Here is a 7,916-nt window from a genome sequence, read left to right on the forward strand (position 1 = left end):
TTGTTGTTGTTGTTGTTGTTGTTGTTGTTGTTGTTGTTGTTGTTGTTGTTGTTGTTGTTGTTGTTGTTGTTGTTGTTGTTGTTGTTGTTGTTGTTGTTGTTGTTGTTGTTGTTGTTGTTGTTGTTGTTGTTGTTTGGGTCATTAGTCCACTGTCCAACCAAGCCACACAGATTTAGCTATTAGACTGGCAGAGTCCAATCTCCTAACATAGCAGTTGTGAAGCTGGAAAGTTAAAGCTGTGGCCATCATATGTCACTAGAGGCCCACTGTAACTATGTATGTTACTGTATTAAGTGAAGAATTGTTTTTTGAGTTTTCCATGCACAATTCAAATTAATCTTCTTGCAAACTACAGAGTGACAAATGGCGAATACCTGCATAGTGATGGGTGTAAATTTTACTATATGCTAAGAAAAAAGGAAGCAATATGAAATGTGCTCACATAAACTACACTCATGCTCATAAATTAAGGATAATGGTGATACGTGGTGAATCAACGCTATGGTGGGCGGTTTGTGGTTTTAAATCACTTCGGGGCATGACCATGTGGTGCATTTGACCTGCGGTCGTCGCACGGTGGCACTGGAAGCAGTCCAAATACGCAGAGTTGTGTTGGTGCATGTCAGAGTATGGTGCAGCGAGTAAGTGTGCAGATGTTTTCAGACTTGCTAATGGTGACTGTGTAGCGAAAATGGCTCAACGAACACATATTGATGACGTTATGAGGGGTAGAATAATAGGGCGACTGGAGGCTGGTCAAACACAGCAGGTCGTAGCACGGGCCCTCCGTATTCCACAAAGTGTGATATCAAGATTATGGCAACGATTCTGGCAGAAAGGAAACGTGTCCAGGTGCTACAGTATGGGACGTCCGCAGTGTACAACACCACAAGAAGACCGATATCTCACCATCAGTGCCCGCAGATGGCCACGGAGTACTGAAGGTGGCCTTGCTCGGGACCTTACCACAGCCACTGGAATACTTGTCTCCAGACACAAAGTCTACAGACGAATGAACAGACATGGTTTATTCGCCCAGAGACTTGCAAGGTGCATTCCACTGACCCCTGTTCACAGGAGAGCCCGTAAAGCCTGGTGTCAAGAACACAGTACATGGCCATTGGAACAGTGATCCCAGGTTATGTTCACGGACAAGTCCAGGTATAGTCTAAACAGTGATTCTTGCCAGGTTTTCATCTGACATGAACCAGGAACCAGATACCAACCCCGTAATCTCCTTGAAAGGGACCTGTATGGAGGTAGTGGTTTGATGGTGTGGGGTGGGATTATGATTGGTCCACTTACACCCCTCCATGTCTTTGACAGAGGAACTGTAACAGGTCAGGTGTATCGGGATGTCATTTTACACAGTATGTCCGCCTTTTGAGGGGTGCAGTGGGTCCCACCTTCCTCCTGGTTGGTGATAACCCACGGCCCCATCGAGCTGCCATCGTGGAGGAGTACTATGAAACAGAATATATCCGCAGAATGGAGTGGCCTGCCTGTTCTCCAGACCTAAACCCCATCGAGCATGTCTCGGATGCTCTCGGTCGACGTATCGCTGCACGTCTTCAAATCCCTAGGACACTTCAGGAGCTCCGACAGGCACTGATGCAAGAATGGGAGGCTATACCCCAGCAGCTGCAAGGCTACCTGATCCAGAGTATGCCATCTCGTTGTGCGGCCTCTGTACGTGTGCATGGTGATCATATCCCATATTGATGTCGGGGTACATGCGCAGGAAACAGTGGCGTTTTGTAGCACATGTGTTTTGGGACGGTTTTCTCAACTTATCACCAATACCGTGGACTTACAGATATGTTTTGTTTGTGTTCACTATGTGCCTATGCTATTAGCGCCAGTTTTGTGTAGTGCCACATTGTGTGGGACCACAATATGCAATTATCCTTAATTTATGAACATGACTGTAGTTGTCTAATTAGCAATGCAAATAATTCACAATTGAAAATGAAAACCTACAACCTGTTTTCCAGTCTTTGACCGGGTCAGGGATGTAATGAATGAAACTTATATAGGCTGTTATTACAATGGGGTCGCCACTCCCAAGGTGATGTATTAATGAGTGATAAATGCTATGAAATGATAATGGAGAGTGTTGCTGGAATGAAAGATGACAGGGAAAACCGGAGTACCCGGAGAAAAACCTGTCCCGCCTCCACTTTGTCCAGCACAAATCTCACATAGAATCACCGGGATTTGAACCACGGTATCCAGTGGTGAGAGGCCGACGCGCTGCCGTCTCGGCCACGGAGGCTCTCAATTCACAATTAAAGATGCCTAATCATACAGGAAGAATTGAAATTCAAGGCATCTGAGATGTGGTGCTGGCATTTACTCCTAAGATTACCTAGGACTGATAGTCACAAATGACAATGTTCTCAGAAGAGTAAATGAGACATGCACCTTGGTTGAAACCTTAACCTGGACAAGAAATAGCTTAATTTGCCACATGCTTCGTCATTCTGCTTGAAGGAAAACTGGAAGGTAGAAGCAACAAAGAAAGGCCTAGAGTCCAATTTCCAGATAATACTAAGGTTACAATTGCATAGCTGTGAACTTGTACTGGGGAGATGGTGGTTTCAAATTCCCCTGGCGGCAGACCTGAAGATGGTTTCCCACTTTCTCACCAGGCAAATGCTCAGACAGTACCTTAATTAATTCCATGGCTATTTTCTTCCCAGTCCAAGCCTTCTCCCATTCTTGCATCGTCAAAAGACTTCAATGTGTTAGTGCAACTTTAAACCTAGGCTATAGCAACAAAAAGACACTATTAAAGACAAGTACATCTACTGTAAACTGAAGATGTTGGTCAAAAAATAGGAATACTTGTAAGATATGCATGTTACCAACCAATAATAATAATAATAATAATAATAATAATAATAATAATAATAATAATAATAATAATAATAATAATAATCATAATCATAATACAACTGCAACACTTGCCCTTGCATGAAATTAATTTTCTCCAAAATTAGCCTATACAATGCTATTCCAAGTTTAAGGACAATATCTTCATGGAAGTTATGTTAGTAATTGATAAATGGTAATCTCTGCATCTGTTCTAAGTTGCACAAAAAACATTTTAGGGATGTCAAAGTTACTGTTAAAATTGGATACGAAGGATTAGTAAGATTGATTGCGAACATCAAAATAGGTGTTCTTTGATCTTTGATATTAGGCCAGAATAAAGAACGCTTATTTGAATTGCTTTTTTTTTTTAATGCTTCAATACATTTCAGGCTCGAGAGAATTTAAAAGAATCGTGGACTATGGCAACTGGAAGACAGAACTGGCATCAAACTTCAGCTTCAGATATCTGCTCACAGGATTTCCACCCAAATAATCTGGATCTGACAGGTGAGACGAGAAGATGACATTCATTTACCTTGAATACTTGCAGGACCATACAAAGATACACTGAAAACAACCTATCCTTAGGAACGTCTTCTTAGAAAACAAGCAGTGGTCAGAAAGGTGACAGTGATACTAGGGTCAGGCCTAAAATGCCAGAACATTTAGCACATGCAATAGGAAAGTAATGGAGGAATTTCATAAATCAATGGAGGAACTTGGTAGTGCATAGAAGGAAACAGATGTTTCACAGCAAAAACTCGAGGTATGAAAGGAAGATTAAGATTGATCAAGAAATTATTGACTGCTTATTGCAAAAGCATTGCAGAAATGCTTAAAAACAACTTTTCTTCAGATATGTTTTGTTTGTTACACAGAAGAAAGAAAAATTCTCGAAGTGGTTCATACGAGCAGTCACTGAGATCATTTGCCCTTACATAAAATTAATTTTCTCCAAAGGCATTTGCCTATACAATGCTTTTCCAAGTTTAAGAACAATATGTTCATGGGAGTTAATCGTGAGCCAAGTTTCAGTATGGAATGCTTCAATGTTAAAGATAAGGAAGAACACAGAAAAGGGTACCGCAGCAGCTGAATATCTCTCCATTGATGATATGTGCTAGATTTCCTGGCTACACTGACATTGGCACAGAAATGAACAGTGACAGAAATTGCAGGAAATTCATGTTAATGTAACATCTGATGAAGCTCGCAACAACATAAGCACGGCATGATGTTTCAATGAAAATTTACAGAATTTACATTAAATGCAAACCTATTTTCCCCATCCTGTAGTGGATTATGCATAAGTTATTTTATTACAGGCCTGTCATAGGATAAAACTTGTATACAATGGTTCAGCTGAAAGAAAGGTATTTTTTACTAAAGGTGGTGTCGTTCGGTGGTCATATATAGAAACCCCTAGTAAGCAAGAGAGAGCTAAGATTTTACAGTTATGTACCTAAACTCAAAGCATGTATTTTGGTTTATTATTAATTTTACACAGAGCCTCCGTGGCTCAGGCGGCAGCGCGTCGGCCTCTAACCACTGGATATCGTCGTTCAAATCCCGGTCACTCAATGTGAGATTTGTGCTGGACAAAGTGGAGGCAGGACAGGTTTTTCTCTGGGTATTCCAGTTTTCCCTGTAATCTTTCATTCCAGCAACACTCTCTATTATCATTTCATAGCATTTATCAGTCATTCATAAAAATCACTTTGGGAGTGGCAACCCCATTGTAATAATAGCATATATATGGTTCATTCATTACATCCCTGACCCAGTCAAAGACTGGAAAATAGATTGTAGGTTTTCATTCATTCTTTTTACACAATCAGGGCCAACGGACCATGCACCACTAAAAGTCTCTGGTCTTTCATCCTAGGCACGTGTCCAGCCCACTGCACCGGCTTGCTTCTGATGCCCTGTTATGTTGGCATCTTTATTTATTTGTTTATTCACGAAGCACAAGATGCTACGCTGAGCAAATTTCCCTTGCACTGTCAACAGACTATTTAACAAACATAAACTTTCATAATAAAATATAACAAACATAACAAAATATAACATCAGGTACACAGCCTATTAACAACAACTGTCCAAATTGAAAACCATGAGAATGTCCATGTTCATAGCCAAGTCGTCGTGGGTCAAGATGACGGTATGATCCCTTCACATCAACTTATCTTAAGAGAATATTTACACTCCTTTCGAATATGCTTTTATTTGATGCTATATCAAACTCTTGTCTCCTATTAATATTGTTAAAGAGTGTTGGGTGGCAGATTAGGAAAGATCGTTGAAGTATTGAGTGCTGAGTGTGGGAAATGTGGAGAAGGTCTTTGGTTCTGGTGGAGCGGGAAGGGACACGGAGAGAGAAGAGCGAGACAAGATGTTCAGAGTGGTAATGCCCATATAAGATCCCATGGAGGAAACTTAGGTCAGCTACCTGTCGCCTGATGTGCAGCAGTGACATATTAATTGCCATTAATACCTGCTGCGTCGACAGATTTCTGAGCTTGGGGTTTATGTTCCTTGCAATTGCAGCAAAGAAGGACACTGCTCTGTCTAACTGCTTAGTATTGGAGGGGGAGGCTGTTGTCCAAACCAGAGAGCAGTAGTTTAAGAGAGGTTGAATGATCGTGAGAAAGAAGTGACGAAGAGCAATGGGGTCAGAAATTTCTGTGAAGTGATAGAGAATGACTAGTAATTTCATAGCCTTGGTTGTATATGTTTCTATGTGGGTCTTAAATTGTAATTTTGTATTGAATATTACACCTAGGTCATGCTGTTGCGTAACTACGGTGATGGGCTTGTCGAGTAGATAATATGATGTCGGTAGAGGAGGTTTACGTAGTGTTATGGTCATGTGACTGCATTTTTGTGGATTGGGGATAAGTTTCCAAGTATGGCACCAGTTCGAGAGGGCATTAAGTGAGGACTGAAGCAGAGCTACATCTGCTGGATTCCTGATCTCCCTAAATATCTTACAGTCGTCAGCAAAGAGTAGGGTATCCACTGTTTCGTTGAGTTCGATGGCAGATCGTCCATAAACAAAGAAAACAGCAAGGGGGTAAGAGTACTGCCTTGTGGGACACCCGAGGTGACTGATAACCATGAGGATGAAGTGCCTGATATTACCACTCTCTGCCAACGGTAAGAAGCCAGCAAGAAGGGTCAGAAGACTGCCATGAATATTAAATCGTTCGGAGACTTTATGGAGCAACAGAGATTGGAATAAAAAAGCCGGGACCACAATCATGCGTGCTAACTGACTGAAAGAATATGGCACCATGATGCGAAGCCGCGAAAGGTAAAAACAAAGATGACCAGAGCGAGGCATGACGGGAATACGTATAAGCACTTTGTGCATCGTAATGTCACAATGTCACCCAGCGCTTCATTTACAATTAAATGTTTATAATTTTCCATAAGGAAAGTAAAAAAAAAATATGCCCTTAACCACAATACCATAATATTATCATGAAATCCACATAAATTATGGAAAATCCATAATGGTTGACAGGCCTTCATAGGTGCAATGAGCATGATAAGAAAATCAACCTTTCCAAGACTAAAGTGATGTCAGCAGGTAGAAACCTGTGTGAAAAATGAATGTCAGGTTAGGAATACAAAGCTGAAACAAGTAAATCTTTTCAAGTATTAAGGGAGTGAATTCTCCCAGGATGGTAATAATGTAAGACTGAATCAAGGTGCAGCAAGGCTAATGCAGTAAGCTTGCAGTTGTGATCAACAGTATTCTGTTAGAAAGAAGTCAGCTTCCGGGTGAAAAAATCTTTGCACCGATCTGTTTTCAGACTAACTTTGCTTTACGAGAGTGATAGCTGGATGGATTCAGGATATCATATTCTTAATTCAGAACTAATAGACATGAGTGCAGCGAGAATGATCACTGACACAAAGAGGTAAGTAAAATGGTAGGAGGGTACATGGAATGAGATAAAGGCTAGGTAAGGAATGTATATGTTGGATCAATTGGTATGCATAAACTGGCTTCAGTTGTGGGGTCATGTGAGGCAAATGCAGGAGGACAGGTTACCTAGGAGAACAATGGACTAGGTCATGGAGCACAAGACATGTAGAGGGAGACCAAGGCAAGTATAGTGAGACTCAACTTCTACTGATTTACGGATAAGAGCTATGAAACTAAAATAGGCCACAGAGCTACGTAGTTACATTTACAGGTTTGGAGGCATTTCGTCGCTGCCGGGACAAAACCTCCTATGTGAAATATTTCAGTTTAGAACTTTGGCCGGTAAGGTTCTGTCATCTAAGGTGGAATATTGTGTGAATATTGTCAAGGCATTCTCGCTCTTCATAATGTATATGCTGCGGGTCTGTATATCTCCAAAAATATTATCACATAGGTTTTGTCCCGGCAATGACATTTTATTGGATTCACAATGGCTTGCAGACTGAACACTGAAAGGCAAATCAGCCTATAATGAAGATGTATATGTGTATGCAACGTAATTGTTGTACCAATATTTTCTAACAGTAAAATGAAATATGCCTAAATGATCAATATTAGTTGTTATTATTATTATTATTATTATTATTTCCTGTCCAATATTCCTGTTTCTGCTATGACTTGACATTAATGCAACAGAATATTGTAGCGATGTAAGATGGTGTTTACTGTGGTCTACTAGCCACATGTATGTGAAGAAGTAGTAGAAGTAGTCTTAGATGTCTGTTGATATTGTGCTCTTAACCACAGGACCCACAGATTTACATGGAAACTGAAAATCAGGGATGTACACATGCCATATCAACTGGCTGGAAGTGATTTGCAGCACTATTGGGAAAAGCCATCGACTATGCCATTTCCTTATTGCCCACAACAACTCCATCTAAAGACTGATTTGTTGCACCCATCTGTATCAGCATATTCTGTGCAACATTGTACACATACTCTACTCTCTTTGTTACATTTTGTCCTCTATATCCATGTACTTCACCTCAATATTAGCTAAACTAATTGTGGGTGTCTTTTACTTCTGAGGATCAACCTCTTC

This window comes from Anabrus simplex, chromosome 5 (assembly GCF_040414725.1).
Source record: "Anabrus simplex isolate iqAnaSimp1 chromosome 5, ASM4041472v1, whole genome shotgun sequence".
Classification (NCBI taxonomy): Eukaryota; Metazoa; Arthropoda; class Insecta; order Orthoptera; family Tettigoniidae; genus Anabrus; species Anabrus simplex.